Source organism: Acanthisitta chloris, unplaced genomic scaffold, assembly GCF_000695815.1.
Source record: "Acanthisitta chloris isolate BGI_N310 unplaced genomic scaffold, ASM69581v1 scaffold2282, whole genome shotgun sequence".
Lineage (NCBI taxonomy): Eukaryota > Metazoa > Chordata > Aves > Passeriformes > Acanthisittidae > Acanthisitta > Acanthisitta chloris.
The window spans coordinates 69,196-76,550 of record NW_008661998.1 but is presented as its reverse complement, the minus strand read 5'-3'; positions in this window follow the sequence as shown (position 1 = coordinate 76,550).

Below are 7,355 nucleotides of genomic sequence, written 5' to 3'. Positions count from 1 at the left end.
GCTGCCTCCATCCTCAGTCTCTCCCTACAAAGGGGTGACTGGCACATCAGCATGGTATGCTGCAGACTTCTCCAGCAGCTTCTCACTGGTGCAACAGAGCTGGAGGGTACTCAGAAAGCAAAGCACTGCCTAGGTCTGAGCGAGTTACATCTGGCTTAGCAGGCTGATAATTCACTTCACTGGTTGTCTGTAAAAAGGGGGGTTATTATAAAAGGAGCAGTAATTGTGTCTGACATGCTTGCCTACCTCCATGCTGCTCAGTGAGCAGGACAGCTGCTAAAGTTCTTCCCAATATAAACTTTCCTTTTCGTCCTAGGGATGAGGGAGTTTAATTTTCCAGTCCTGCTAGTGCCAAGGCAAGTTTCATACAAAGCATTCCCCAGTTACACGTAGTGGTGTACATAGTGGTGTCACAGCCCTCATTATGACTGTTAACACCCTGGACTGAGTCATGCACCTGCTGGGGCAGTGCCCCAGATCCCATATCCTAATGATGTGGTGCTACCAAAACAGCTGTCATCTCCCTCTATTTCAGATCATGGGATAAGCAAGATCATGCACTTGTTGACACTAAAACCTGTTTCTCAGCTAATGGCCACAGAGTAAGTCTTAGCATTTTATAGTGATGAAACCTCGGGAGGGATAATCCCATATGGAATCAGCTTGTGAAAAAAACCTCCAAGAAACAAAATTTCCTTCAAGATGGGTTTCTTGTTTTACCAGAATACTTCAGTAGAAGTCACTGAATCTTTCCTCCACCTCCATGATGCACATGCATTTAGTCATTGACAACAGAAGGAAAAAAAAAAATGAGGCTTGAAATTAAATTTCTTTTTGTCTTAGCAAAGAGTTGGGATAACCCCCACAACAACTGCTGAGTATGCTGGGAGAGACAATTGGCCTGTCCAAGAAGTCAGGAAACAGTTTCAGAAAAGAAAAATAATTTGCACACAGCAGAGCACTTGTAACAATGTGAGAATCTGCCTTACTATACGATTCATCCAGCAGCTGCAGGGCAGTGGAGCTGGAGAGTGGAAAATGGGTTGTCCAATAGCTACTACTACAAGGAACACAATAAACCTTAGTTGACTCCACCTAGGCCTAATAGTCCTTTGCATTTGCAATTGTCTATTACTTTTAGCCATATTTTGTACAACAGACACTGACATGAGGAAAGGCTTCAGTAATTCACTAAAAGTCACTGTCACAACAGTTTTTTGGACCTTTATTAGAGGCTCAAGCCTCAGGCTGACTCTGCCCCAGACATCATGCCAAAAAAATGGGAAGAGATCCGAGTGTGCAAGATGGAAATAATTATTTTTGGTGGCCAAAACTGAATGGGTTAGATTTTTCACAACCAGTCTCTGCTTTTAGTGAACTGGAATCAGGGTATAAAACATCCTCTGCAAAGGCCTGAGGCACCAGTTGCAAAGAGAATTCCTGTCCTCATTCCCATAATTACCACATCTAGGCAACACACGAGAAAAAGACCTACATATATACGTATATGTGTGTATATTCATGTAAATATATGTGAATGCATATTCCTGACAGATATGGATGCATAAAGAAGGGTGGGCACAGAAGATAGAAGAGGGGACACCGCATTCTTGTGTCCCATACAAGCTATTGCAGGACCTGGCTGAAATATCAGAGGAATTCTTTTCCATTAGAAGTGGCAGATTGTGAGAAGTTAAAGATTTCAGGTCAATACGAGCACGTTACCACTTGGGTTTATGCAACTCCAAGCTTCTCTCAAAGAAATGTAAATGTTTTCAATCCAGGTCAGTGTGCTACCACTGTAGAGCAACACACACACCAGGTGCACCTTTCTGACACAACAGTTGTTCAGCTTGCTACACAAATCCCAAAGGAGACTAACAATTTACTGTATTTAAATAACAAATATTTTAGGGTAGAAGAGCTGTGCTTCTAGTTGTCAGCTTGAGGGTCTTTACAGTGCTGAAAAGGGGGAAATACATACTTAGATTATTCCTAGTGACCCACATACCACAAAACATCTGCTGACAACATGGTTGGCTTCCTGCCCAAGTTCAACTATGAGCTGTCTCCAGCTGATCATCTTTGCCCTCACCATAATCTGGAGAGTCCACAGAAAGCAAAGGAGATAGTCAGGGATGCAAAAAGCAATTTGACCAGTTGAATAAGCACAAACTTGAATAAAGATGAACACACATACCTCTAACATAAACCTGACCTTAAAAAAAAAAAAAGTGTGCTACCATCAAATGTAATCTTCAGATTACAATTCTTTAGGTTAGAAGTAAGAACTCACTTGTGTCTAGCAGGATCCTGTGTGTTTACAAAACTTGCATTGTTTAAAATTTTAGGTCTTAGAGATATGTATGCACAATGCAATTAGACAAAGCCCTGGAAACAAGTAAAAAGCGCCAAGAAAAACCTTTTGCACCATTAAGTTCCACCATTGTATTAAGAACAGTATTATTCTGTTTATAGAAACAGAAACAATATTCCTAGAAGCATTTGTGTTCCGCCCTTCTTTTTACATCTGAAATGTTGTTGCCTGTCATGCAAACACATTGATGCAACTTGACTGTCAACCTCCCCTTCCATTGTTTGCGGTTATTTCAATTTTTTGCTATTATTTTTATTCAAATCTGTAATTACTCCCAAATTCTAAGTTTCTTGTGCTTTCTTTGCCAGTTAGGGAAGGCTCCTGGCTGGACCTCTTGTTTGTGAACAAAGAAGGACTGGTGGGTGATGCGATGATTGGAGGCTATATAACACAGAGATTGCAAAATAATGAGGGTTTGATTCTTGGAGAAGCAAGGAAGGAGGTCAGCAGAACTGCTGCCTTGGACTTCCAGAAGGCAGACTGTCACCTGTGTAGGAGACTGGTTGAGGGAGTCCCTTGGGAGTCAGTCCTGAAGGGCAAAGGATCCAGAAATCCTGGACATTCTTCAAGAAGGAAATCCTAAAGGTGCAAGAGCAGGCTGTGCCAAAAGACCAACCACTGGGGAATAAGACCAGCCTGACTTAACAAAGAGGTTTGGTTGAAGCTCAGGAAAAACAGGAGTTTATGTCCTTTAGAAGTGCCAGGCCACTCAGGAGGACTACAGGGTTATTGTGAGGTTATGCAGAGGGAAAACTAGAAGAGCCTAAACCCAACTAGAACTTAATCTGTCTACTGCCATAAAATATATAAATAGATAAATAGAAGCATAAAAATGTTTCTATAGATGCATTAGGAGGGCTTAGAAGAATCTCCATCGTTTAATGTATGTGGGGGAAAACAAGATGATGATGAAAAGGCTCAGGTACTTAATGATTTCTTTGTCTCAGTCTTAAATAGTAATTGGATTGATGGGCCAAGGACAATTGTTTGAGGTTCAATAAGGCAAAGGGCCAGGATTCACCCTTGGGTGATGGGTGACTATAACTCCATGCAATACTACAGGTTTGGGGCAGATTGGTTGGAAAGCAGCCTGGTGGAAAAGGACCTGGGGGTGCTGGTCAACAGCAGCTGAACATGAGCCAGCAGTGTGCCCAGGTGGCCAAGAAGGCCAATGGCATCCTGGCCTGGATCAGAAATAGTGTGGCCAGAAGGACCAGGGCAATGCTTGTCCTCCTGTACTCAGCATTGGTGAAGTCACACCTCAAATGTTGTGTTCAATTCTGGGCCCCTCACTACAGAAGGAACATTGAGATGCTGGAGTGTGTCCAGAGAAGGACAACAAAGTTGGTGAGGGGTCTGAAGCACAAGTCTTAGAACGAGTGGCCGAGGGAGCTGGGGGTGTTTAGCCTGGAGAAAGAAAGATGAGGGGGGACACTTTACTGTTCTCTATAACTACCTGAAAGGAGGTTGTAGTGATGTGGAGGTTAGTCTATTCTCTCAAGTAACAAGTGAGAGGGCAAGCAGAACTGGCCTCAAATTGTGCCAGGGGTAGTTTACATTGAATATTAGGAAATATTTGTTCACCAGAAGGGTTGTCAAGCATTGGAACAGGCTGCCCAGAGAAGTGGTGGAATCACCAACCCTGGGAGCATTTTAAAGATGTATCACTTTAGGGACATAGTTTCATAGTGGGCTTGGCAGTGTTAGATTTATGACTGGACTCACTGTTCTTATAGGTCTGTTCCAACGTAAATTATTCCATTCTATTCTAGTCTTTCTTCCTACATTCAGGTACCCATTCTTCTTTTTAAATGTACCTGACTGCTTAGAACACAGCCATATTTTTCAAATTAATAATCACTCATTTGTGATCAGAAGGCATTTTTTTTGCACTTTGTATTACAGATGTAATAAACCTTGTCATGCAAATCAGAAAGCCATATAGCACTCTCTCATTTTAGTGTTACGAACAGAGAGTACTTGTTATTCTGTTGTACTTTTTATTAGTATCAGTATGACTATTGCTTCTGCTCAGTAAAGGCCAAAGGATACTGCGATTCAAGGGGAGGAGAGGGTGCTCAGCCATGTCTCATCACAGTCTTTTCTGGCCCAGCAGAAAGCCTTGAAGATTCCCCTGAAATACCTGAACAGACAGTGCCTGTACTTGGGTGAGGGCTTGTTAAACACAAATTGCTTGGATGATTTAAAATACAAGTATATAGAAATGCAACAGAAAAATCTAACAGCAAGCGACAGAAAACATGATCCCTTAGGTGCCGTAGCTGGAGGCTCAGTGACAGATGATGCTGCAAAATGGCTTCAAGATGGGATATTTACAAAATTGCTTTATGAGAATTTTACACTGCTAATCACAAGGCTCTAATAATGTCTTCTCTTATTAATTTAAATCTAAGCATTAGCTCACATTTTCAGACACTGTCTCTGTTAAACTGTGTTAAACTTGCAATATTCCTTTTCCATTTCCAAACCTGACTTCACATCTGACAGTTTCAGAATTGCCTTACCCTTCTGAATACGCTAGACACAGAACTCCTTATTTGATAAATTCTGATAATTTTTAGTTATTATTACTTTTTAACTCATATTGGTATAGCAGATTAAATATTATTTATAGCTTTAATTTGTGTCCTGTTTGGATTGTACAATCACAGGGATAACTTGGCTATCATTATCATATTGTTTTATACTGCTCTTAAAATTAAAATCCAGTCTTGTCTTTAAGTGTTTTATTGTACTTGTCTTTCTTGCTTTCCATTGCATAGTCCATGATTAATTCTGTTAGCCAAGTGCATATGGCCTGCTTGGCTATCATCCATTATCTTCATCATTGTTGCCTCAAAATGAGCACTTTATTATTACCTTTTTCATCTTTCCAATTACCAGATGTGCTTTTGCATTCCCATACTTTTCCTACTAGACTGAGATCTACATTTAAAGTCCCAGCTCATTAGTCATTGAAGATTAAGTGATTTTTTTCCCTGGCTCAATACAGAAAGTTTGATGGTCAGTTCCAGTGTTATAGAAATAGGTAACTTCTGAAAAAACAGAATCAAGAATGTCTGGTTGCTCCTCTAGGAAGAAAGTTTCATTTATTGTCAGAAAATTGGTAGTTTGGTAGAGGATCAGATTTAGATGAAAGGAAAATTCCCCTCTGCAAATCCTGTAACTACATTTAATTCAAGCATCTTTCTGAAGTCTCAGAAATCTTATCAAAGCTGAGGTTTGCCCACACCTGCCTATCCTATAGCTGTGATTTCCTGGAATGCACCACACACCTCCTCAAAATAAAAAGCCTCTTGCAAGGTTTCCATCCTAATTTTTCTGGTTCAGACAACATAGTCCTATTCAGTGTGCAAATACCTGACACTTCTCTGGCTGCAGTCAAACTCCTAACCATGCAATGATCATTTAACCACAAGGTTAGCTGAGCTAAATGTGGCATACAGTAAAAAAACCTTGACAAAAGATAATATCTCTTTTTTGTTCATGTCATTCATATAATTCAAAGAAAAATACCTAATTATGCACCTAACACCTCTGTGCACTCCAGTATTATTTCTCTAAGTGTCTTAAATACAGTTAGGATATTAATTTTTTGTTGATATTTTCATAGTCTCACTATTGAACTTTTTTAATCACTAGAGAAACATCTCATATAATACTACAAACTCCTCTTATGGCATAAATATTTCTAAATGCCCATGATTTTTTTTTTCTTCATAAGGTCCTTTGATTACAAAAAAAGAAATTAAATGAGGGAACATTTCTTTCTCAAACCTTTGTACTGTAAATCTGTTTCTAGACAAGAACCTACTCCTTGCCCCACAAAGCAATGTTGGAACCAGACCTGTGCATGACCTGGGGATACATAAGGGAAATGTTTTAAGTTAAGTAAAGGAGGAAGCTGGCAGACAAAAACATGCTAGCTTCTGTTTTCTGACCTAAGTATGCTGCTCTGGGCACTTTAGAAAAATCTGTTAATAATCACTATGAAGGAGGAAGAAAACACTACAACAGGAAAAAAATCCCATAAAGGGGTGGGAGAATGTAGGTTGCAATGTTCAGAAGTATTAGGGTGACAAGCTTCACTCAACCTTCCCCCAGTACTCTGCTTTTCAAGAGACAGACATCTATTTCCCAAAGCTCAGGTGTCTCAATAATGGCAAGCAGAGCACCCAAAATAGAGGTCCTGTGGTTCACCTTTGCAAGCTGTATGGTCCAGGGCAGGTCAGAGGAACTGTTGAAATGCTGCCACTTACAAGAAAACTTGCAAAGTTCAGTAGTGCTCTGGCACTTAGCCCAAGCTTTTAGAAGTATTTTTGGGGATGTAATTGTTCAAGCAACACTTTATAATTAGCCCTTCTTATGCTGACCACCTCTGAGTATCAGATGCCTTTTTGAGTATCTCAGAATTGAAGTTACCTTCTTCCCCTAAAGAGAAAGTTTTGCTCCTCAGGCAAATTCTTGTCCTTGATCTCTCTAGATCTGATGTTTATACCTTTATGCCTCTCTATAGCCTCTCACTCCAGGCATAGTGACATTTACTTCAACAGAGCTCTGCCCAAGTGTTGTGCCGTGGTGACATATCCAGACTCGGTTCTTCTGTGACTGCAGAAGTAAAAGATGTCCCATATGTATTAAGATGACAGGGCAATGTGTTGAGAACTTTTACATATGAGGAATCTTAAGATACCAGATCAAAAAAGGACTGCAGAAATGATAAATGTCATTTATACACTGGCAGGTTAATATCGTGGCAATGTCTGGATTTTCACCTAATCATCACTGGGAAAGTTTGACAAGTCTGGGTTAGTATGGCATGGCCATTTCTCTCATTTGGGCTGGTATTTGCTTGATCTGCTCTTACCTTAATAAGACTGCTCTGAGCAGAAGAGCAACTCTGCATCTTCCCTCCTGGCAAAAATACACAAAATGCCTTTTTATGTCAGTGTTTGCA